This window comes from Mesoplodon densirostris, chromosome 2 (genome assembly GCF_025265405.1).
Source record: "Mesoplodon densirostris isolate mMesDen1 chromosome 2, mMesDen1 primary haplotype, whole genome shotgun sequence".
Lineage (NCBI taxonomy): Eukaryota > Metazoa > Chordata > Mammalia > Artiodactyla > Ziphiidae > Mesoplodon > Mesoplodon densirostris.
The window spans coordinates 22,969,282-22,996,733 of NC_082662.1; the positions used below are offsets into that span (position 1 = coordinate 22,969,282).

Consider the following 27,452-nt stretch of genomic DNA (forward strand, 5'->3'; position numbering starts at 1 on the left):
ACCTCAATCTTTCTACGTGAGCTCCAATCTCAAAATCTCAAATCTGCACGTGGCTTTTCAAAATGGACATGCTGCATCAAGTCAGGATAGGTTTACACAATACCTTTTATAATTCCTTGCAAAAGCCAACACGTGGAGCCACTTCTGCTGTACTTAAAACATGGTTACTATAGTGCCCAATGCATTTAACACTTTATAACAAGCCATGTGCAATTAACTAAAACACAACTTTTTTTAGAATTAGGGTTACATTAAAAAATGATAAAAACTAGCTTAGCCAGTCAAGAAGTTATGATAACATCTAACCTGCTTTAATGGGGAACATTTACATAACTGTTAACACACACAATCACTTTAAATAGGGCAAACTGGAATATCAAATAAATACTTTCGCAACCAACTATATATGTAATCAGCTTAAAGGAAAATTCAATTCTTCTGGATCTATTTTAATAATGCAAATAAATAAGTAAAGTGAAACACTGAATTTTAGAATTAAGGAAAATAATCATGTAGAGCTAGGACCCAATTTATCCTGAAATAACGAGCTCCACTACATGTATTGCCTAGTCAATTATTTAAGCAAAATCTTTACCTTCTCAGACTCTGCTCTTCCTGTCCTGGTTTTCAAACTAAAAAAGAGAAATAGGACTCTAAGCCCCACATTTACTGGTAAGAACACCTTATTGTGCCCTGCTGCCGAGTGAGACAGAAAGATGTTAGAAAACTAAATAATTATAAAAACTATAAACTCCATTTCTATTTAACAAAAATGAAAGTAGCACTTCTCCAAAACAGATGTGATTGTTTATGCCTTTAATTAAGGTCACACCTGTTTTCACTTATTTTTACCAACCACTGTAACCAACTTAACAGACAAAGCTTAAGCAAGTATAGAATCGTATTGCAGAAGTAATGAATTAAAAGGGAAATGAAAAACTTCACTTATACCAATTTACCACCACTCCACTAATACTGCTCTATTCTGGTGTAATACAACACACTTTATTTTAGAGTCACACTCTAAAATGGGATAAGGAGAGAAAACACGTATAAGGGACACAATCAGACGCAAAACTGTCCAACTCTGACACAGCTTTCCTCCCTGCCCTGATCTAGAATGTCAAAAGAAAAAAAAATTTAAAGGTCAGAAGAACTTGATGCTCAATGCACTCACGTGTAACTCATACACAGAGCCTCAAAAGCTAAGTTTTCATACTACATGACGTAGATAACTAGTACTGCAGAATTACAGCAGGCAATAACTAAAGCTCACAGGAGCTATTTTCCCTGCATTTGTTTTGCTCTACTCACAAGAGCACAACCACTGTGACGTGAAACTGATTCACAATTGTGAAAGATGAACTGTTTTTTTTGTTTTACCAGCTTATATCTGTTTTAGTTTTAAAATGAAATGTCTTATCTTTATGGGATTTTAACAGTGTCAATGTACATCATGTATTTAATACATATATGATTTCATCCCAAAAGAAAGAGCAAACTAGGGTCATATCATTAGAGAAATGTGATGCCTTTAATACCTCATTTGTTAAATTTCTGTGTGACCAGATCTCAACTAAACAAAAAGTGATAATATCCCATGTTTTACTCAGTTGAAAGCCGTAATTGTAATGACTGCAATCTCTAATTAGTAGATTCTCAGCAAAGGAGAAGGAAGGGATATTCTTTCTCATGGCGGAAGGGTTATAAATCTACGCCTAAACAAGAGGAAGGTAAGAAAAAATGTGTTAAAAAAAAAAGAAAAAAAAGGTACTAATAACATGTCCTTTAATTTAATTTTTGTTTTAAACACAGAAATGAATTTATTTTAAAAATATGAACAATGTTAAAGGAGAACACAGATTTTTTTATAGATCAAAAGGGGTCATGGGTTTTAAAAGGTAAGAAATACTACTCTTAATGGTGGGGAAATAAATTCTCAAGCCATAAAAAACAAAATGTTAAAATCTTGAATTTTGTTTCTTAGGAATATGGTAATATTACAGTGATTTTATAACAAAGGGAACAGCTTCCTATTTTTCTTCAGATAAATTCTATAAGCTGAAAGAAAACCTTCTTTAAGGGAAAAGCTTGGAAGACATTCTTTTCTACCTCTATTTCTTCTTCTTTGAAAATAAGCACCTTCTGTTGTTTCCATCTTAAAAATCACCTTTATCTTCATTTTTCAATATAGGGAAAGAAAAGGGTCACAGATAATTTCTACATTTGGGGAAAAAACCTTAAAAAAATCAAGTTATTAATCAATGACCACCAATAATTGTGATAATTTTAAAACACAAAAAGCAACCTACAAAGGATGCATATGATTTATTACAGAATTTCTGGGACTCTACTGGCAACATGTGATATATGTGAAGTTTGTAAGCATACATTCTGGTACACTTGTATATAAAATATATTAATAATGACTATAAATTATGTAATTCCATTACAACATGCATCTAAGACACTACTTTCCATCAATATAGGATTCTTCCTTCCTTCCAGTATTTTGTAATGTCAAACACCTGAAATATACTAGATAAAAGAACGCAAGTATTTATCATGCTTCTAGCATTTATCAATGTGATAATAAAACTTTTAATATTAAGATCTTACACCATTTTCTACAAGTGGCACATGCTTACAATCGAAAGTCACATTTACTAACCACCAGATGAAAGTGTTATATAACACAGACAAGGTGCTCCAGTACTGGATAATAAAAAAAGGTACAGAAATACCATACAAACCTTAGTTTTCTCACTTCCGTGTACTAGTTCTAGAGTTTAATTGTGTATTTTGGTATTTTCTTACCATTAATATAACCTGACATTGAGAATGGCTCAAGATGGTGGAATAGAAAGACATGCGCATACACCCTCTTGCGAGAGCACCACAATCACAACTAACTGCTCAACAATCATCAACAGGAAGACACTGGAACTCACCAAAAAAGGTATCCACATCCAAAGATAAAGGAGAAGCCGTAATGAGACGTTAGGAGGGGCACAATCACAATAAAATCAAATCCCATAACTACTGGGTGGGTAACTCACAGACTGGAGAACACTTATACCACAGAAGTCCACCCACTGGAGTGAAGGTTCTGAGCCCCACATCAGGCTTCCCAACCTGGGGGTCCGGCACCAGGAGGAGGAATTCCCACAAAATCAGACTTTGAAGGCTAGCGGGATTTGATTGCAGAATTTCGACAGGACTGGGAAAAACAGAGACTGCACTCTTGCAGGGCACACACAAAGTAGTGTGTGCATCAGGACCCAGGGGAAGGAGCAGTGACCCCATAGGAGGCTGAACCAGACCTACCTGCTACTGTTGGAGGATCTCCTACAGAGGCGGGGGGTGGCTGTGGCTCACCGCGGGGACAAGGACACTGGCAGCAGAAGATCTGGGAAGTACTCATTGATGTGAGCGCTCTCGGAGTCCAACATTAGCCCCACCGAAGGGCCTATAGGCTCCAGTGCTGGGTCGGCTCAGGCCAAACAACCAACAGGGAGGGAACTCACCCCAACCCATCAGCAAACAAGCAGATTAAAGTTTTACTCAGCTCTGCCCACCAGAGCAACACCCAGCTCTACCCATCACCCGTCTCTCGCATCAGGAAGCTTGCAAAGCCTTGTAGATAGCCTCATCCACCAGAGAGCAGACAGCAGCAGCAGAACTACAGTCCTGCAGCCTGTGGAATGAAAACCGCACTCACAGAAAGATAGACAAAGTGAAAAGGCAGAGGACCGTGTACCAAATGAACGAACAAGATAAAACCCCAGAAAAACAACTAAATGAAGTGGAGATAGGCAACCTTCCAGAATAAGAATTCAGAATAATGACAGTGAAGATAATCCAGGACCTCGGAAAAAGAATGGAGGCAAAGACCAAGAAGATGCAAGAAATGTTTAACAAAGACCAAGAACAATTAAAGAACAAATACCTAGAAGGATTAAAAAACAAACAAACAGAGATGAACAATACAACAACTGAAATGAAAAATACACTAGAAGGAATCAATAGTAGAATAACTGAGGCAGAAGAACGGATAAGTGACCAGGAACACAGAATGGTGGAATTCACTGCAGCAGAACAGAATAAAGAAAAAAGAATGAAAAGAAATGAAGACAGCCTAACAGACCTCTGGGACAACATTAAGTGCAACAACATTCGCATTATAGGGGTCCCAGAAGGAGAAGAGAGGGAGAAAGGACCTGAGAAAATATCTGAAGAGATTACAGTCAAAAACTTCCCTAACATGGTAAAGGAAATGGCCACCCAAGTGCAGGAAGTGCAGAGAGTCCCAGGAAGGGTAAACCCAAGGAGAAACACACTGAGGCACATAGTTATCAAACTGACAAAAATTAAAGACAAGGAAAAATTATTGAAAGCAGCAAGGGAAAAACGACAAATAACATACAAGGGAACTCCCATAAGGTTAACAGCTGATTTCTCAGCAGAAACTCTACAAGTCAGAAGGGAGTGGCAGGATATATTTAAAGTGATGAAAGGGAGGAACCTACAACCAAGATTACTCTACCCAGCAAGGATCTCATTCAGATTCGACAGAGAAATCAAAAGCTTTACAGACAAGCAAAAGCTAAGAGAATTCAGCACCACCAAACCAGCTCTACAACAAATGCTAAAGGAACTTCTCTAAGTGGGAAACACAAAACAAAACAAAAACAAACCCAAAATTATTAAGAAAACGGTACTAGGAACATACATATTGATAATTACTTTAAAAGTGAATGGATTAAACGCTCAAACCAAAAGACACAGGCTTGCTGAATGAATACAAAAACAAGGCCAATATATATGCTGTCTACAAGAGACCCACTTCAGACCTAGGAACACATACAGACTGAAAGTGAGGGGATGGAAAAAGATATTCCATGCAAATGGAAATCAAAAGAAGGCTGGAGTAGCAATACTCATATCAGATAGAATAGACTTTAAAATAAAGAATGTTACAGGAGACAAGGAAGGACACTATGTAATGATCAATGGATCAACCCAAGAAGAAGATATAACAATTACAAATACATATGCACCCAACACAGGAGCACCTCAATACATAAGGCAACTGCTAACAGCTATAAAAGAGGAAATCGACAGTAACACAATAATAGTGGGGGACTTTAACACCTCACTTACACCAATGGACAGATCATCCAGACAGAAAATTAATAAGGAAACACAAGCTTTAAATGACACAATAGACCAGATAGATTTAATTGATATTTATAGGACATTCCATCCAAAAACAGCAGATTACTCTTTCTTCTCAAGTGCGTACAGAACATTCTCCAGGATAGATCACATCTTGGGTCACAAATCAAGCCTAGGTAAATTTAAGAAAAAGGAAATCATATCAAGCATCTTTTCCGACCACAACGCTATGAGATTAGAAATCAATCACAGGAAAAAAACATAAAAAACACAAACACATGGAGGCTAAACAATAAGTTACTAAAACCAAGAGATCACTGAAGAAATCAAAGAGGAAACCCAAAAGATACCTAGAGACAAATGACAATGAAAACATGACGATCCAAAACCTATGGGATGCAGCAAAAGCAGTTCTAAGAGGGAAGTTTATAGCAATACAAGCCTACTACAAGAAAGAAGGAAAATCTCAAACAAACAATCTAACTTTACACCTAAAGGAACTAGAGAAAGAAGAAGAAACAAAACCCAAAGTTAGCAGAAGGAAAGAAATCATACAGATCGGAGCAGAAATATGAAATAGAAACAAAGAAAACAAAAGCAAAGATCAATAAAACTAAAAGCTGGTTGTTTGAGAAGAAACACAAAATTGATAAACCATTAGCCAGACTCATCAAGAAAAAGAGGGAGAGGACTCAAATCAATAAAATTAGAAATGAAAAAGGAGAAGCTACAACAAACACCGCAGAAATACAAAGCATCCTAAGAGACGACTACAAGCAACTCTATGCCAATAAAATGGACAACTTGGAAGAAATGCACAAATTCTTAGAAAGGTATAACCTTCCAAGACTGAACCAGGAAGAAACAGAAAATATGAACAGACCAATCACAAGTAATGAAATTGGAACTGTGATTAAAAATCTTCCAACAGGGCTTCCCTGGTGGCGCAGTGGTTGAGAGTCCGCCTGCCGATGCAGGGGACACGGGTTCGTGCCCCAGTCCAGGAAGATCCCACATGCTGTGGAGCGGCTAGGCCCGTGAGCCATGGCCAGTGAGCCTGCACGTCCAGAGCCTGTGCTCCGCAACGGGAGAGGCCACAACAGTGAGAGGCCTGCGTACCGCAAAAAATAAATAAATAAAATAAAAAATCTTCCAACAAACAAATGTTTGTTGGAAGACCAGAGGGCTTCACAGGTGAATACTATCGAACATTTAGAGATGAGCTAGCACCACACCTTCTCAAACTCTTCCAAAAAAGTGCAGAGGAAGGAACACTCCCAAACTCATTCTATGAGGCCACCATCATCCTGATATCAAAACCAGACAAAGATACTACAAAAAAGAAAATTACAGACCAATATCACTCATGAATATAGATGCAAGAATCCTCAACAAAATAGTAGCAAACAGTCCAAGAACACAGTAAGAGGATCATACACCATGATCAAGTGGGATTTATCCCAGGGATGCAAGGATTCTTCAATATACGCAAATCAATGTGATACACTATATTAACAAATTAAGGAATAAAATCCATATGATCATCTGAACAGATGCTGAAAAAGCTTTCGACAAAATTCAACACCCATTTATGATAAAAACTCTCCAGAAAGTGGGCATAGAGGGAACCTACCTCAACATAATAAAGGCCATATACGACAAACCCGCAGCAAACATCATTCTCAATTGTGAAAAACTGAAAGCATTTCCTCTAAGATCAGGAACAAGACAAGGATGTCCACTCTCACCACTATTATTCAACACAGTTTTGGAAGTCCTAGCCATGGCTATCAGAGAAAAAAAAGAAATAAAAGGAATACAAATTGGAAAAGAAGAAGTAAAACTGTCACTGTTTGCAGATGACACGATACTATACATAGAGACTCCTAAAGATGCCACCAGAAAACTACTAGAGCTCATCAATGAATGTGGTAAAGTAGCAGGACACAAAACTAATGCACAGAAATCTCTTGCATTCCTATACACTAACAATGAAAGATCAGAAAGAGAAATCAAGGTAACAATCCCATTCACCACTGCAACAAAAAGAATAAAATACCTAGGAATAAACCTACCTAAGGAGGTAAAAGACCTGTACTCAGAAAACTATAAGAGACTGATGAAAGAAATCAAGGATGACAGAAACAAGATGGAGAGATATACCATGTTCTTGGATTGGAAGAATCAATATTGTGAAAATGACTGTATTACCCAAAGCAATCTACAGATTCAATGCAATCCCTATCAAATTACCAATGGCATTTTTTACAGAACTAGAACAAAGAAATCTTAAAATTTGTATGGAGACACAAAAGACCCCAAATAGCCAAAGCAATCTAGAGGGAAAAAAATGGAGCTGGAGGAATCAGACTCCCTGAATTCAGACTACACTACAAAGCTATAGTAATCAAGACAATATGGTACTTGCACAAAAACAGAAATATAGACCAATGGAACCGGATAGAAAGCCCAGAGATAAACCCACGCACCTATGGTCAACTAATCTATGACAAAGGAGGCAAGGACATACAATGGCGAAAAGACAGTCTCTTCAATAAGTGGTGCTGGGAAAACCACTGGGACAGCTACATGTAAAAGAATGAAATTAGAACACTCCCTAACACCATACACAAAAATAAACTCAAAATGGATTAGAGACCTAAATGCAAGACCGGACACTACAAAACTCTTAGAGGAAAACATAGGAAGAACACTCTTTGACATAAATCACAGCAAGATCTTTTTTGATCCACCTCCTAGAGTAACAGAAATAAAAACAAAAATAAACAAATGGGACCTAATGAAATTTAAAAGCTTTTGCACAGCAACAGAAACTATAAACAGGATGAAAAGACAACCCACAGAATGGGAGAAAATATTTGCAAATGAATCAACGGACAAAGGATTAATCTCCAAAATATATAAACAGCTCCTGCAGCTCAATATTAAAAAAAACAACCCAATCCAAAAATGGGCAGAAGACCTAAATAGACATTTCTCCAAAGAAGACATACAGATGGCCAAGAGGCACATGAAAAGCTGCTCAACGTCACTAATCATTAGAGAAATGCAAATCAAAACTACAATGAGGTATATCACCTCACACCGGTCAGAATGGCCATCATCAAAAAATCTCAAATAATAAATGCTGGAGAGGCTGTGGAGAAAAGGGAACCCTCTTGCACTGTTGGTGGGAATGTAAATTGATACAGCCACTATGGAGAACAGTATGGAGGTTTCTTAAAAAATTAAAAATAGGGTTACCATATGACTCAGCAATCCCACTACTGGGCATACACCCAGAGAAAACCATAATTCAAAAAGAGTTATGCACCACAATGTTCACTGCAGCACTATTTACAATTGCCAGGACATGGAAGCAACCTAAATGCCCAATGACAGATAAATAGATTAAGAAGATGTGGTACATATATACAATGGAACATTACTCACACATAAAAAAGAACGAAATTGGGTCATTTGTAAAGACGTGGATGGATCTAGAGACTGTCATACAGAGTGAAGTAAGTCAGTAAGAGAAAAACAAATATCATATCTTAATGCACATACGTAGAATCTAGAAAAATGGTACAGATGAACTGGTTTGCAAGGCAGAAATAGACACACAGATGTAGAGAACAAACGTATGGACACCAAGGGGGAAAGCAGGGTGGGGTGAGGGGGGCAGTGGTGGTGGGATGAATTAGGAGATTGGGATTGACATATATACACTAATATGTATCAAATAGATAACTAATAAGAAGAACCTGCTGTATAAAAAATTAAAATAAAATAAAATTCAAAAAAAATATATATATAACCTGACATTATTCTACATTCAATGAGATTCATCTTTTGAAATATCCAATAATATAATGGCTTGACACAGAAGTGGAAAGTGGATACTTAATGTAGTGTAAATGAATATAATTTTTTTTTCTTTTTTTTTTTTTTGCAGTACGCAGGCCTCTCACCGTTGTGGCCTCTCCCGTTGTGGAGCACAGACTCCGGACGCACAGGCTCAGCGGCCACGGCTCATGGGCCCAGCCACTCCGCGGCATGCGGGAACCTCCCGGACCGGGGCACGAACCCATGTCCCCTGCATCGGCAGGCGGACTCTCAACCACTGCGCCACCAGGGAAGCCCATAAATGAATATAATTTTAACTTAGTCAAACAGCAAATGAAATAACATAACATACTCTGAGTTAACTTTTTTGTTTTAAGTACCTTCAAGGCATTTGGATAGTAACGTCTTTTCATCATTTTCTAGTTTCAATTCTTACTGTTGGCTTCTAAATACAGTGGTTTTACCACCTTTTTTGGAGAGAATTTATCAGTATCCACATGCCTTCACGGGCAGAAATCTGGGAAAACCTGTACCTGAGAACAGAAATAGTATTTCCTAAAACTGCGCATTTCCCTACCTGCAAACACTAACAACGAAAAAATAGGAATTTTGGTTTGTTTGAAAAGATCACATAATTTTAAACATTGTGATTACACATGCTCATAAAGCAGGATTCTTTTGTAATATGACAGTCATAATTTTTATTTTTTTATTTTTATTTTTTTTGCGGTACGCAGGCCTCTCACTGTTGTGGCCTCTCCCGTTGCGGAGCACAGGCTCTGGATGTGCAGGCTCAGCAGCCATGGCTCACGGGCCTGGCTGCTCCACGGCATGTGGGATCTTCCCGGACCAGGGCACAAACCCGTGTCCCCTGCATTGGCAGGCAGACTCTCAACCACTGCGCCACCAGGGAAGCCCCATAATTTTTATTTATTTATTTTTATTTTTATTTTTATTTTTATTTTTTTTTGCGGTATGCAGGCCTCTCACTGTTGTGGCCTCTCCCCTTGCGGAGCACAGTCTCCGGATGCGCAGGCTCAGCGGCCATGGCTCATGGACCCAGCAGCTCCACGACATGTGGGATCTTCCCGGACCGGGGCACGAACCCGTGTCCCCTGCATCGGCAGGCGGACTCTCAACCACTGTGCCACCAGGGAAGCCCAATAATTTTTATTTTTAATACTTAAAAATTAGAAGGGAAATTACTAGTAACAAATATTTTATTTCAAAATTCTCATTAGATTCCTACCTCAAAATTTCTGTTTTGTACCAACTTCAACATACTATTTACCCTGTAATTATAAATGGCCACAAGCAAGAATTTAGATTACTTCAATATGTTATTATAGCTCTTAAGTACAGGAAGGGGAAATATATATATATACTGTGTATATACATATTTATATTTTAAAACACAGAATAAAGGTCAAATTGTTTTCAATGAAAACAAAGTATACATCACTCTTAATTACAACATCACGAGAAGTGTCAAAATAGAGCAGAACAGTCTCATTATAGGTCCTAGAAGGGGAATTTGCATATGGCAAAGTGTGTACAGAGATATTCAGGGGTTAACTGAATATCTTTTATACAGCTGTAAGTAGAAAACAGGTAGCTCATAAATTTGACCACTGACTACACTGTATTTTAGAAGTCTATTTACTACCCCTTCCAAAGCCTTATATGTATTTTTAGAGCACACCACAGAAAAGGCTACAGAAGTTTCCCTGGGGAAAATGAACAGCATGTTTCCCAAAATTAAATATATCTCAACAATAATTATAAACAACAGTAGCCTGAAGAAGTGCTACATCAAAAAAGTGGTATATCATCACTTATGATTTTTATTAATATGTGGATTACTTTAGGATATAAAAGAAGTAGGTAATTAGCAAATGTTGACCATGGTGTCCTCAAATATAATTATATGTATGCCTTGAAGAATAAAAATAAAGAGCAAAATACCCTCTTCTAGGTGGCTTGAAGAAAACTACTTCAAGTATTATTATTCAACAATAACTGATCTTTTCTAAAGAGAATCTATTGGGCTTCCCTGATGGCGCAGTGGTTGAGAGTCTGCCTGCCGATGCAGGGGACACGGGCTCATGCCCCAGTCTGGGAAGATCCCACATGCCGCAGAGCGGCTGGGCCCATGAGCCATGGCCACTGAGCCTGCGCGTCCGGACCCTGTGCTCCGCAACGGGAGAGGCCACAACAGTGAGAGGCCCGCGTACCACACACACACAAAAAAGTCAGAAATACCGAATATCAATGTGGAGAAAAACATATCCACACCATACACTATGAGTAATTCTAAATATATGAAAAAACAATAAGCTTTCAAATAATTTTGGAGAAAACAGAAGAGCATATTTGTTGCATCTGTGGGAAAGAGATAAAATTTGGGGCAATGAAGGAAAGCATAAGCAACAAATTGACAGATCTAGTTATGTTAAACATACTTTCATGCAGTGAAAAAATAACAAATCTAAGATTAAAAGGGTATGACAAATGGAAGCAATGCCTGCAATAATTATGACAGATAAAGCGTAATGTCTACAATGTAAACCCAACCAGGGCTTCCTTGGTGGCGCAGTGGTTAAGAATCCGTCTGCTGGACTTCCCTGGTGGCACAGTGGTTAAGAATCTGCCTGCCAATGCAGGGGACACGGATTCGAGCCCTGCTCCGGGAAGATCCCACATGCCATGGAGCAACTAATCCCGTGTGCCACAACTACTGAGCCTGCGCTCTAGAGCCCGCAAACCACAACTACTGAAGCCTGTGTGCCCAGAGCCTATCCTCTGCAACAAGAGAAGCCACTTCAATGAGAAGCCCACACACCGCAACAAAGAGTAGCCCCCACTTGCTGCAACTAGAGAAAGCCCACACACGGCAACGAAGACCCAACGCGGCTGAAAATAAAAATCAATTAATTTAAAAAAAAAAAGAATCTGTCTGCCAATGCAGGGGACACAGGTTCGAGCCCTGGTCCAGGAAGATCCCACATGCCACGGAGCAACTAAGCCCATGAGCCACAACTACTGAGCCCGTGTGCTGCAACTACCGAAGCCCATGAGCCTAGAGCCCGTGCTCTGCAACAAGAGAAGCCACTGCAATGAAAAAGCCCACACACCACAACGAAGAGTAGCCCCCGCTCGCCGCAACTAGAGAAAACCTGCATGCAACAACAAAGACCCAACACAGCCAAAAGTAAATAAATAAAATAAAAATAAATTTTAAAAATAAAAAATAAAATAAACCCAACCAGTTCAACATTTACTGCTCATCTGTTACGTGGGAAATGATGACTAACATACACACCCATGAAAGGATACAAACAGTTTAAGTAACAACCAAGATCAAATCAGCACTTTGGAAAAAAGATTCTCACTACTAACTGAATAAATTTTAATATTTTAAAGATATCACTTCACACTTATTAAATTACCAAAAATAAATCTAAACAATAAAACCTAAAGTTATGTGGGCCATAAGAAGAAAATAAATATTCAGGCACTGCTGTAAAATTGTATGTATATTCAGACTGTTCTCTGGTTAGAGTATAAAAGAGGTCATAAAATTGCCCATGGCCTGAATAATTTTTCTTGGATTTTCCCCCCAAAATTAAATAGAGGAGTAAAAAGCTAACTCTATTTTAAAAATTGAGTAAGTTTCTTGTTCACAGTAATGAAAAATTAGAAACAACCTACATGTGAATGATTTATCTAAGCTGTAATTCTATATTCTATATTAAATGAAACTGCAACCTATTTCAACACAAGCTCATTTAAAAGAGGAAAAAAAAATAAGATTTTACATTAATTACAGCATAATAATAATACCTTAAATAGTTTAACAAAAATCAAAAGCAGGGCTTCCCTATTGGTGCAGCGGTTAAGAATCCACCTGCCAATGCAGGGGACACGGTTTCGAGCCCTGGTCCAGGAAGATCCCACATACCGCAGAGCAGCTAGGCTCGTGTGCTACAACTACTGATCCTGAGCTGTAGAGCCCACAAGCCACAACTACTGAACCAACGTGCCACAACTACTGAAGCCCGCATGCCTAGAGCCCGTGCTCCACAACAAGAGAAGCCATCACAATGAGAAGCCCACACACCACAACAGAGTAGGCCCCACTTGCCACAACTAGAGAAAGCCCACGCGCAGCAACGAAGACCCAACGCAGCCAAAAATATAGATAGATAGATAGATAGATAGATAGATAGATAGATAGAATTGAGCACACGACCCTCCCTTTTAAAATTACATTCCTAATATTAACTTAAGCTATTTATCCCTTTTCTTTCATTAAATCTCAAACTATTCTGTTACATTAGTTTGACCTCACGGTCATACTCTTAAAAGTTTTTAAATGTTTTAAATTTATAAACTCAAAACTTCTTTTTCACTACTGTTAACTGGTACTTTAAGGACTGTCTAAAAATCCTAAAAAGATTCTTTTTTTAAGCTACTTTTAAATTTCTTGTACAATCTAGCAAAAATAACAATTTGATTTCTCTTTATAGTCATAAGTCTTTAATTTACAAGACACAAACTTCGATCTATTGTTAATGAAACAGGTAATTTTAATTATACGGGATATAAAAATAAATTATTTTACCATTTCTAGTCAGAGATGAGTATCATGGTTTTGGAAAAACAAAATATCTCCTAACCTACCAAAACCTCAAAGTTATTAGTGAAAGAGTTCCCTGCTTCATTATTAATTAATAATTAAGAATTCTTCAAAACTACTTCTCTGACCCCTACTGTGTTCTGTAAATCTGGCAGTTAACAATTCTGTCAAAACTACTAATTTTTCTTTGGTCCTAAGATTCCTGTGGAATCTTGATCCTAAATTCCACAATGGCAGAGACCGCCTTCTTTTTAGTATCTGAGCTCACATAGCAGGCAATCAATAAATATTTGTTCAACCAAGTACAATTTCTAGGCTCTTGATTCCTCTAAATATCTACTTAAAACCAGTTCATTAAAAACCTTCAATATATTTAGAGGCACAAAAAATTCAAATCTTCACTCTTCTTATTTCTCACCAGGAATGCCTAAGTCTTTAATTCTTTACAAGGTTTTATTAACTGATTTGAAGAACATGATTTTGAAGTCTGTGTTAAGTGAAAAGTTCCCTTCAAATAAAAGAAAGGACTGATATGCTTTAAATCAAATCTTAGTATCACATACATAACAAGGGATCACAACACATGCACTATTTACTTAGAGGTGAGGAGTTAGGAGACCTTAAGTTTCTGTCCCTTAATAGGCTGAGAAAGGAAGGAGGGAAGGAAGGAAGGAAAGGAGGGAGGGAGTGAAGGAGGGAGGGTGGGGAGAGAGACAGATCAAGTATGAAATCACCTTCCCCAGACACAAATATACACAGCTATCATGAAACATTTCTGGCCAAAGATGGGTCCACATCCTAATCCCCAGAACCCATAAATGTTACCTTATTTGGAATAAAGAGTCTTTGCAGATGTATTTAAGGATTCTGAGATGAGGAGATTATCCCAGATTATCTGGGTAGGCCATAAATGCCATCTTAAGAGAAAGGCAGAGAGAAATTTAACATCCACACACATACACTGAGGAGAAGGTGATATAAATACGGAGGCAGAGACTGGAGTGATATGGCCAAAGAATGCGAGCAGTCACTAGAAACTGGAATAGGCAAGAAACAGATTCTACCCCTAGAGCCTATGGAGGGAGTGCAACCCTGCCAACACCATGATTTTAGACCTCTGGCCTCAAGAACTGTGAGAGGATAAATTTCTGTTGTTTTAAGCCTCCAAATTTGTGGCAATTTATTATGGCACCCACAGGAAACTAATACTATTTGTAAAGAAGTTTATTTTGTTTTTCATTCGTTTTTGCTATTACCTCTCAGCTTGGGTTTCTTGGCCATTTGGCCACTGAATGAAACACATAAGCTGAAAACAAAGGTAGGAAATGAAGAAAAGTATGTAAATAAGACAACAGAACATGATTATACATACAGTTGCAAAAATGCTTCCAAACATTAAGAAGAATAAAAAGCTTTCCAAATAATTGGACAGTTTGCCTAACAGAAATGTCATACTACAAAATTAGCATTTTCCTGCTTTCACTCTGGGTCAAATCCCAAATTTATAGTTGAAGAAATTTCCAGGTAACATAGTAAAACTGGTGGTCCCAGGTGTTTCATGGATCTTGAGACGCCTTAGTGATCCATCTAATGCCTTGAGAACAAACAAGTATTAGTATCTGTAAGATAGCATTTAAAATCAGCATACAATCACTGTACTGGACTATTTGATGTGTTCTGCTTGGGGCAAAGAAAATACTGCTAGAGCTAAACCTGAAAGATATACAAGTCCTCCTTTCCAGTTGGTCTTGAATAACTTTCTTAGGCACACTATGCCTCAAGATTGAAGCTCATATTTTTCTATTTTGATTGACTGAAGTTCCTATTTTGTATTTCTTTCATGAAGTCATTTCATGATATCTATAGAGTAGTATGCTTCCTCATAAAAGCATTTACTAAACATTTAACTTAAAATTTTGTAACACTGTGCTAAGCACTGTATTAAGAACATTAATAAACAGATTATAGAATGATACTGGATAATCAGAAATTTTTGTCATTAGAAAAACATGACTTTTCTAACTAAGCAAATACCTCTTTTTGGAAGGGGCATATACTTCTTTCTTTGGAGCTTCCTTTTTTCTTTTTCTTGAATAGAGCCCTAGATTTCTTTCTCAACATAAAATATTCATAGAATATCTGAAACCAGAAAACACTAAAATAAAATAGAGGGTAGAATATGTCAGGTGTTTTAAGACATGTTCTGAAATAAATCATAATTAGTGTGTTTTGGCTGCTTTCAAAAATTTATGTCAGTGTTGAAAATGCCATTTAACTAAACACTAAAATGTATATATCAGACAGAGTAAAAATATAAAGGCTTCATTAATTTAACCAATAAAAGCTGTTAATGCTAACTTCAAGCAACAAAGTAAACAAGAAGAGTAAATTTTAGGAACTTACTCTTTTTCTTGATAAAGACTCTTAATTGAAACAATTTTCCCAGAGGCTATTATTTTCTGGTTGGTCTAAAATGAAGGGATCAAATCTACAGAGGCCAGCAATCTCAAACTCTGGAATCTCCTCTGAATGCAACTCAAAAAGGACTATACACAAATTAAACTTAATCACTAAAAGAAAAGTATACGCTTTCCAAACAAACTTCAGGGTAATGTTATCAAAGTTTTTTTAAAAAATGATATTTTAATTTAAATTGCATTAAACACATAAATTAATTTAGGGGGAAATGATGAGTTGACAATATGTGTTCTCCTATCTAATAACACAATATGTATTTCCAGTTACTTAACCTTTTTTTTTAAATGTCTCTTAGCAGATCCTCTACGTTTATGTTGGCATTTTATCTTTTCGTTTGTTATATTTTTCATTTCTAAAGAAATTATTTTTTATATATAGGATAGTTGTTGATATTGGTACATTAATTTTGTAAACTCCCAAGTTACCAAAGTCTCTTATTGTTTCTAACAATGAGAATAGTACGATGGTTGATCCTTGAGTTTCACGTATATATTTTCCCCAGCTGCATAAAAATAGCTCCTCTTTCCCCAATATTAACTTCTTTATTTCTTCTTCTTACCTAATGATATTGGCTTACACCTCCACTATAATATTAAGTAACAGTGCTAATTGTTGGGCATCCTTTTCCTGTTCCTCACAATAATAAAAATACATCTAGCATACCACTACTAAGCATGACATTGGTCAAGTGCTTTTTTGGCATCCAAAAAAATGACCATCTGGTTTTTCTCTCGACTATTAATATAGCATATTACTAGATTTCCTAATATTGAACCACCTATGCATTTGGTTCAGAAATGAAACTCTGGCATTGTAGAATATTATTTTAATGTACTGTTGAATCCGTTTTCTAGTACTGAATTTACGATGTTCAGTAACTGCCTCTAATTGTTTTAAATGAACACCCTGAGAGGGGAAAGGCTATTTGTACAGGGTGAGCTCCAGTCAGTTCAAATATAGTCTTGAGAATGAGGTCTTTCAAGGAACCTCCAGACAGGTCAAATAATGACAATTTTCTGGGAACAGGGCTGTGAAGGAGCTCCAATCTTGTTCTGCCCCTTCCGGTGGCTTCCAGGTTGCTAGTTTTCACCATGACTGGGGGCTGCTGGTTTCCAAAGGCTACTATGGAGCTGGAGAGAGGAGAATGGGAACAATGCAAGCTAAAATGCCATACAAAGTTCACTGTTTTTGCTGAGATTCAGCCATTTTTCTTGAATAAATGTTCAGATTGCTGCAAGCCTGTAGTTAATTTTCAGAGTCCTGAAAGAGTTGATTCTGACTATTTTTGCCAGTATTCTCACTGCTTTTATGAAGGAGAATTTTCAGAGGTTCTTACTCTGCTATTATTGTTGACATCCTTTGCATTTCAATTCAGCTCAATCTTTATACTTATTAATTTGCTATTCATACTTTCTGATTCTTAAAATTTCAATATTTACATTTCCTTTTTCATTTCCTATGAAATTACTAATGATGCTTATCTTTAAAATCTCCTTCAGTTTATACTATTCACTATTTTCTTTAGTGTTGGAAGCATTTCGTACCTCTCTTGCATAGAATTAATTCTTCTTAAATGGCTGATAAGTCTAGGTTAGTAGTTCATATCTGTAGTCAGGAATTTCTTTTCTTTTTTTTTAAAATAAATTTATTTATTTCTTTTTGGCTGCGTTGGTTCTTCATTGCTGCATGCAGGCTCTCTCTAGTGGCGGCGAGTGGGGGCTACTCTTCGTTGCAGTGTGCAGGGTTCTCATTGCGGTGGCTTCTCTTGTTGCAGAGCATGGGCTCAAGGCGTGCAGCCTTCAGTAGCTGTGGCATGTGGGCTTCAGTAGTTGTGGCTCATGGGCTCTAGAGTGCAGGCTCAGTAGTTGTGGTGCACAGGCTTAGTTGCTCTACGGCATCTGGGATCTTCCTGGACCAGGGCTTGAACCCATGTCCCCTGCATTGGCAAGCAGATTCTTAACCACTGCGCCACCAGGGAAGCCCCAGGAATTTCAACTAAACAGTGTATCCTCAGAGTGGGTGAGAATCTTTGTTTGTATATTATTATATGCAGGTTCTAGTTATATATATCCACTTCTAATAACTATGGAAGAGGGGTGAAATATGCAGTTGGGCAGTGTCTGCAGGTCACCTGCTTTCTGGATATGAATTCCTTCCTCTTCTGAACATAACATAAATTACCAGGGATATCTCTAGTCTCCCATGCCAGGACTCTAACTTTAGAGAGTAGCTATCATAGCTTTATCTGGGGAAGAAACACTTTGTTAGTTAGTTAGCTACTCACTTTGCTTTTTGCTTCCGCTGCTTTTGGGTGCAAGTCTATAGTTGCTTCAGGCTGTGCTTGCTTCTTTCTCTAATCTCCAAATTCATTCATTCACTTACAGAATATTTATTGAGTGTCTACTACATGCCAGGCACTAGTTTAGATACTGGGAATTCAGTGATGAACACAAAGTTCCCAGCCTCAAGGAACTTATATTCCAAAAGGAAGATAAACAAATACATAAGGTAATACAATTTAACAAAGTAATAATACTTTTCTTTTTAGATCTTTTTTCTTGATGTGGACCACTTTTAAAGTCTTTTATTGAGTTTGTTGCAATATTGTTTCTGTTTTATGTTTTGGTTTTTTGGCTGCAAGGCACATGGGATCTTAACTCCCTGACCAGGGACCGAACCTACACCCCCTGAATTGGAAGGCGAAGTCTTAACCACTGAACCACCAGGGAAGTCCCCAAAGTAATAATACTTTGGAAAATAAAACAAAGGAAGGACTCCCTCCCATCAGGAAGCTTGCACAACACTCTCAGATAGCCTCATCCACAAGGGGGCAGAGAGCAGGAGCAAGAAGAACTACAATTCTGCAGCCTGTGGAAGGAAAACCACATTCACAGAAAGACAGACAAAATGAAAAGGCAGAGGACCATGTACCAGATGAAGGAACAAGATAAAACCTCAAAAAAACAACTAAATAAAGTGGAGATAGGCAACCTTCCAGAATAAGAATTCAGAATAATGACATTCAAGATGATCCAGGACACCTCGGAAAAAGAATGGAGGCAAAGATCGAGAAGATGGAAGAAACATTTAACAAAGACCTAGAAGAATTAAAGAACAAACACGGGGAAGAATTAAAGAACAAACAGAGATGAACAATACAATAACTGGAATGAAAAATACACTAGAAGGAATCCATAGCAGAATAACTGAGGCAGAAGAACGGATAAGTGACCTGGAAGACAGAATGGTGGAACTCACTGCAGCAGAACAGAATAAAGAAAAAAGAATGAAAAGAAATGAAGACAGCCTAACAGACCTCTGGCACAACATTAAACGCAACAACATTCGCACTATAGGGGTCCCAGAAGGAGGAGAGAAAAGACCCAAGAAAATATTTGAAGAGATTACATTCAAAAAACTTTCCCTAACATGGGAAAGGAAATAGCCACCCAAGTCCAGGAAGCACAGAGAGTCCCAGGCAGGATAAATCCAAGGAGAAACACGCCGATGCACACAGTAATCAAATGGACAAAAATTAAAGACAAAAAAAATTACTGAAAGCAGCAAGGGAAAAATGACAAATAACATACAAGGGAACTCCCATAAGTTAACAGCTGATTTCTCAGCAGAAACTCTACAAGCCAAAAGGGAGTGGCAGGATATATTTAAAGTGATGAAAGGAAGGAACCTACAACCAAGATTACTCTACCTGGCAAGGATCTCATTCAGATTCGAAAGAGAAATCAAAAGCTTTACAGACAAGCAAAAGCTAAGAGAATTCAGCACCACCAAACCAGCTCTACAACAAATGCTAAAGGAACTTCTCTAAGTGGGAAACACAAGAGAAGAAAAGGACCTACAAAAACAAACCCAAAATAATTAAGAAAATGGTACTAGGAACATACATATCGATAATTACCTTAAAAGTGAATGGATTAAATGCTCCAACCAAAAGACACAGGCTTGCTGAATGGATACAAAAACAAGGCCCATATATAGGCTGTCTATGAGAGACCCACTTCAGACCTAGGGACACATACAGACTGAAAGTGAGGGGATGGAAAAAGACACTCCATACAAATGGAAATCAAAAGAAAGCTGGAGTAGCAATACTCATATCAGATAAAATAGACTTTAAAATAAAGAATGTTACAAGAGACAAGGAACGACACTACATAATGATCAACAGATCAATCCAAGAATAAGATACAACAATTATAAATATATATGCACCCAACACAGGAGCACCTCAATTCATAAGGCAACTGCTAACAGCTATAAAAGAGGAAATCGACAGTAACACAATAATAATAGGGGACTTTAACACCTCACTTACACCAATAGACAGATTATCCAGACAGAAAATTAATAAGGAAACACAAGCTTTAAATGACACAAGAGACGTGATAGGTATAACTGATATCTATAGGACCTTCCATCCGAAAACAGCAGATTACACTTTCTTCTCAAGTGCGCACGGAACATTCTCCAGGATAGATCATATCTTGCATCACAAATCAAGCCTCGGTAAATTTAACAAAATTGAAATCATATCAAGCATCTTTTCTGACCACAATGCTATGAGATTAGAAATCAATTATAGCAAAAAAAAAACCCGTAAAAAACGTAAACACATGGAGGCTAAACCATACGTTATTAAATAACCAAGAGATCACGGAAGAAATCAAAGAGGAAATCAAAAAATACCTAGGGACAAATTACGATGAAAATACAACAATCCATAACCTATGGGATGCAGCAAAAGCAGTTCAAAGGGGGGAAGTTTATAGCAATAGAAGCCTACCTCAAGAAACAAGAAAAATCTCAAATAAACAATCTAACTTTACACCTAAAGGAACTAGAGAAAGAAGAACAATCAAAACCCAAAGTTAGTAGAAGGAAAGAAATCAAAAAGGTCAGAGCAGAAATAAATGAAATAGAAACAAAGAAAACAATAGCAAAGATCAATAAAACTAAAAGCTGGGTTTTAGAGAAGATAAACAAAACTGATAAACCTTTTGCCAGACTCATCAAGAAAAAGAGGGAGAGGACTCAAATCAATAAAATTAGAAATGAAAAAGGAGAAGTTATAATGGACACCACAGAAATACAAAGCATCATAAGAGACTACTACAAGCAACTCTGTGCCAATAAAATGGATAACCTGGAAGAAATGCACAAGTTCTTAGAAAGGTATAACCTTGCAAGACTGAACCAGGAAGAATCAGAAAATGTGATCAGACCAATCACAAGTAATGAAATTGAAACTGTGATTTAAAATTTTCCAACAAACAAAAGTCCAGGACCAGATGCCTTCACAGGTGAATTCTATCGAACATTTAGAGAAGACTTAACACCCATCCTTCTCAAACTCTTCCAAAAAATTGCAGAGGAAGGAACACTCCCAAACTCATTCTATGAGGCCACCATCACCCTGATACCAAAACCAGACAAAGATACTACAAAAAAAGAAAATTACAGACCAATATCACTTATGAATATAGATGCAAAAATCCGCAACAACATACTAGCAGAGTCCAACAACACATTAAAAGGATCATACACCGTGATCAAGTGGGATTTATCCCAGGGACACAAGCATTCTTCAATATACGCGAATTAATCAATGTGATACACCACATTAACAAATTGAAGAACAAAAACCATACGATCATCTCAACAGATGCAGGAAAAGTTTTTGACAAAATTCAACACCCATTTATGATAAAAAACTCTCCAGAAAGTGGGCCTAGAGGGGAACTACCTCAACATAATAAAGGCTATATACAACAAACACAGCACACAACATTCTCAATGGTGCAACACTGAAAGTATTTCCTCTAAGATCAGGAACAAGACAAGGACATCCACTCTCACCACTATTATTCAACATAGTTTCGGAAGTCCTAGCCATGGCAATCAGAGAAAAAGAAATAAAAGGAATACAAATTGGAAAAGAAGAAGTAAACTTGTCACTGTTTGCAGATGACATGATACTATACATAGAGAATCCTAAAGATGCCACCAGAAAACTACTAGAGCTTATCAATGAATTTGGTAAAGTTCCAGGATACAAAATTAATGCACAGAAATCTCTTGCATTCCTATACACTAATGATGAAAAATCTGAAAGAGAAATTAAGGAAACACTTCCATTTACCACTGCAGCCAAAAGAATAAAATACCTAAGAATAAACCTACCTAGGGAGACAAAAGACCTATATGCAGAAAAATACAAGACACTGATGAAAGAAATTAAAGATGATACACACAGATGGAGAAGTATACCATGTTCTTGGATTGGAAGAATCAATATTGTGAAAATGACTATACTACCCAAAGCAATCTACAGATTCAATGCAATCCCTATCAAATTACCAATGGCATGGCATTTTTTACAGAACTAGAACAAAAAATCTTAAAATTTGTATGGAGACACAAAAGACCCCAAACAGCCAAAGCAGTCCTGAGCGAAAAAAAACAGAGCTGGAGGAATCAGACTCCCTGACTTCAGACTATACTACAAAGCTACAGTAATCAAGACAATGTGGTACTGGCACAAAAACAGAAATACAGATAAATGGAACAGGATAGATAGTCTAGAGATAAACCCACGCACCAATGGTCAACTAATCTATGACAAAGGAGGCAAAGATACACAATGGAGAAAAGACAGTCTGTTCAATAAGTGGTGCTGGGAAAACTGGACAGCTACATGTAAAAGAATGAAATTAGAACACTCCCTAACACCATACACAAAAATAAACTCAAAATGGATTAAAGACCTCAATGTAAGGCCAGACACTATAAAACTCTTAGAGGAAAACATAGGCAGAACACTCTATGACATAAATCACAGAAAGATCCTTTTTGACCCACCTCCTAGAGAAATGGAAATAAAAGCAAAAATAAACAAATGGGACCTAATGAAACTTAAAAGTTTTTGCACAGCAAAGGAAAACATAAACAAGATGAAAAGACAACTCTCAGAATGGCAGAAAATATTTGCAAATTAAGCAAGTGACAAAAGTTTAATCTCCAAAATTTACAAGCAGCTCATGCAGCTCAGTATCAAAAAAAAAAAAAAAAAAAAAACTCCACCCAATCCAAAAATGGGCAGGCGACCTAAAGAGACATTTCTCCAAAGAAGACATACAGATGGGCAATAAGCACATGAAAAGCTGCTCAACATCACTAATCATTAGAGAAATGCAAATCAAAACTACAATGAGGGGCTTCCCTGGTGGCGCAGTGGTTGAGTCCACCTGCTGATGCAGGGGACACGGGTTCATGCCCCAGTCTGGGAAGATCCCACATGCCGCGGAGCGGCTGGGCCCATGAGCCATGGCCACTGAGCCTGCGCGTCCAGAGCCTGTACTCCGCAAGGGGAGAAGCCACAACAGTGAGAGGCCCGCGTACCGCAAAACAAACAAACAAACAAACAAAAAAACTACAATGAGGTATCACCTCACACCCGCTAAAATGGGCAAATCTACAAACAATAAATGCTGGAGAGGGTGTGGAGAAAAGGGAACCCTCTTGCACTGTTGGTGGGAATGTAAATTGATACAGCCACTATGGAGAACAGTATGGAGTTTCCTTAAAAAACTAAAAATAGAATTACCATAGGACCCAGCAATCCTACTAGTGGGCATATACCCAGAGAAAACCATAATTCAAAAAGACACATGCACCCCAATGTTCACTGCAGCACTATTTACAATAGCTAGGTCATGGAAGCAACCTAAATGCCCATCAACAGACGAATGGATAAAGAAGATGTGGTACATATATACAATGGAATATTATTCAACCATAAAAAGGAACGAAATTCGGTCATTTGTAGAGACATGGATGGATCTACAGACTGTCATACAGAGTCAAGTAAGTCAGAAAGAAAAAACAAATATCGTATATTAACGCATATACGTGGAACCTAGAAAAATGGTACAGATGAACCACTTTGCAGGGCAGAAATAGAGACACAGATGTAGAGAATAAACATATGGACCGCAACGGGGGAAAGTGGTGGTGTGGTGGTGGCGGGATGAATTGGGAGATTGGGATCGACAAATATACACTAATATGTATAAAATAGATAGCTAATAAGAATCTGCTGTATAAAAAAATAAATAAAATAAAATTCAAAAAAACAAATAAAATAAAATTGGTTGTGGTGATGGTTTCACAACTCTGTGAATGTAGTCAAAACCAATGAATTATATACTTTAAATAGGTAAATTGTATGGTATGTGAATTATATCTCAATAAAGCTGTTACCAAAAATACAATAAATAAATAAAACAAAGGAAGGAGTAGAGCAAGACTACAGGGGAGCTGTGTCAGATTTGGTGATCGTTTCTCTGAGGTGGTAACAACATTTCAGCAAAGATGTGAAAAATCAAAAGTAGAAAACTAAAAGATGTAAAAGAGGGCCTTCAGAAGGAAACAAGCGTCAAGAAACTAAAAGGAAAACATCCTGATATGTTTGAGAAATAGCAAAAAGGCTGATGTTATTAAGTGAATACGCGGTAGGAAATGAGTCCTGAGAAGCAGACAAGGGCCAGGTCACACACAGCCTTGTAACACATGATAAGCAGTTTGGGGAGGTAATGGGTGCTTCAAGCAAGATAATGACATGATTTGATTTATATATACTAAATGCCACAGGGAGAAGAGACTATAACGAAAGCCCTCTCCAGGCAGATTGTTCCATATGTTTGGAAAGCATTTCTCTGGGCTTTATCCAGGGGACAAACACCAGAAGCTCAAAATAGAGCAAGGGCCAGGAAACTGATGAATACTCCAGGCACTCCTTCATTCTTCATATTCATTTACTTGGAGTCTGGTATATTTCTGAAACTTCTACATATACTTTCCAATGTGATTTCTTCTCCTAGTTTCTCTATCAATCCAATCTCACTGTTTCCTATCTTTCAGAAATTCACTGAAGTCTATCAGCTGATGGCAATCTTTCTCAAGTACTACCTTTAAAAAAACTTACCTAACTTATCTACTAACACATTCACTCAGAGTCCTCTGTACTCAAGAGTCCTGCTAAGTAGACACAAATATCCAGCAGACCTGCACGCAACTGACCTCCTTTAAGGCTCCCCTTAAAGTAACCCTAAGAGAGCCTTTTAGCTCTCACAATTCAGGCATCAGCACAAATCACATTTCTGTGGCCAAAAAAACTGCAAACAACCACACCTTCTCTGCTGGACTTCCTGTGGACAGACAAAAGCCATCACCACGTTGGTTAACTCCCTCCATAAATAAACAGCCCAGCCAACTGACTGTGGTAAAGTTGGTGAATTCTTCTGGCTACTTTATTTGGGAGACATGACTAACACATCATGGTACTGTCAGCTGTAGGAATATTTATAGCAACTTTACACTAAACAGAATACTATCAGAACTTACTGAGAAAGAATATTTTAAAAAATACATTTAGGCTATACCAAATTCTTAACAGGAAAAAATATTTTATCAGGAATAGATTCTCCGAAAAGAACTGTTTTTACAATTTCTAACCTTATTTCTTGGAAAATCATCCTTTGAAGTTGTCTGTAAAATAATCCTTAATAAAAATTAACACAGGGCTTCCCTGGTGGCGCAGTGGTTAAGAATCTGCCTGCCAATGCAGGGGACACGGGTTCAAGCCCTGGTCCGGGAAGATCCCACATGCCATGGAGCAACTAAGCCTGTGTGCCACAACCACTGAGCCTGCACTCTAGAGTCCGCAAGCCACAACTACTGAGACCATGTGCCACAACTACTGAAGCCCACGTGCCTAGAGCCTGTGGTCCACAACAAGAAAAGCCACCACAATGAGAAGCCCGCGCGCCGCAACAAAGAGTAGCCCCCGCTCGCTGCAAATAGAGAAAGCCCACGCACAGCAACGAAGTCCCAACGCAGCCAAAAGTAAATAATAAAATAAATTTTAAAAAAAACTTTTCCCCACAAGCTTCCAATAAAATTGGGAGATAGCGTTCCACAGGAAAAATTCCAAAACCACAGTATAAAGTATTGAGAAGGAACGAGTTCATCTGAATTAGAGTGTCATAATGACCTTAATAATAATCCAACAGTTCTACTACATTCCTTCCAACCCTCTTTGGACCTCTCTTCAGTTTTTAGTAACGTGTCAGTCACAAAGCATAAGAGTTTCTCTAATGCATGGAGATCCAGACTCCATAGAACTCTCAGCCTCCAAAACTTTATCTCCACCCTCCTTTAATCTAAAGTTAACATTTCTAAGAGAATCACATTTTTTTCTATAGGTGCTGTGGCCTGACACATGGTATACTCCAACATGAATGTTCTATAAATGTGTCTATACTACCCATTTTCTAAAGTCAAAATTCTATATAGCATTCTATATATCCTTCCATCACATGTATCTATCAATCCACTCTCCAGTATTTGAACAAAACTTACTACACGCTATATTAACAGAAGTGAGTCTTTTGAAATGCATGTCTTTAGCTCTCAGAACTATAAAATCTAGGTACAGATCTTTTATTAATATTTTACTTCGAATTTATTTATTCCTTCAAAAATCCATCAGCCAAAACACCATCACACATAATTTCAGGGCTGTCATTCAGTACACAGAGTAAAGAACAGTGAAGTAAGTTTTAACACTTGCTATTTTACCCTTTTCAACATAATTCATCTCTGTTAGAGGCAGGCTTGGCAAGCTTGAAGCATGAACTCTGGAGTCTGACTCTTAGGTTCAAATCCCAGTTCTGGCACTGATGAGTGGTGTGGGAGCTTAGACAAGTTATTTAACTTTTCTGAGCCTCATTTACTTCATCTGTAAAATGGGAAAAATAATAATTAGTGTTTTTCTCATAAACTTGTCATAGGTTTAAATGAGTTAATATCTATAAAGCTCTTAGAATAGTGTCTGGCACATAGTTACGATGATATAACTGTTAAAGAAAAATAAAATAAAGAAATATCTTAGACATAAGCTAAACAGACTCAGGACAGAAATGTGGTCTTCAGTGAAAGTCAATTCATTAGTTCCTCCTAGTTTTTCAAAGGGCAAAATATTGAAATTATTAAAGGTAAGGTCCAGAGACTTCCTTGGAGGTCCAGTGGTTAAGACTTCACCTTCCAATGCAGGGGGTGCAGGTTCAATCCCTGGTGGGGGAGCTAAGATCCCATATGCCTTGTGGCCGAAGGCCAAAAAACCAAAACAGATGCAATACTGTAACAAATTCAGTAAAGACTTTTAAAATGATCCACATCAAAAATAAAATCTTAAAAACAAAACAAAACAAAACCCAACAACAGCAAC

The 27,452-nt window shown here is 37.6% G+C and overlaps 1 protein-coding gene across 6 annotated transcripts in view; it reads right to left on the minus strand.

Moving 5' to 3' along the window:
- The window catches only part of EYA3 (EYA transcriptional coactivator and phosphatase 3), a 104,439-nt gene that overhangs the window by 67,761 nt on the left and 9,226 nt on the right, over window positions 1–27,452 (minus strand). For 2 of the 6 annotated variants that reach the window (XM_060089254.1, XM_060089249.1), the window contains exon 2: window positions 26,804–26,963. The exons of 1 other annotated variant lie outside the window; for it this stretch is intronic. The gene's annotated coding sequence lies outside the window, so the exon portion shown is untranslated. Of the gene's footprint in view, window positions 1–595; window positions 633–3,327; window positions 3,410–26,803; window positions 26,964–27,452 lie in introns of all 6 variants that reach the window. 3 more of the 6 variants (XM_060089250.1, XM_060089252.1, XM_060089253.1) reach the window with 3 other exon arrangements.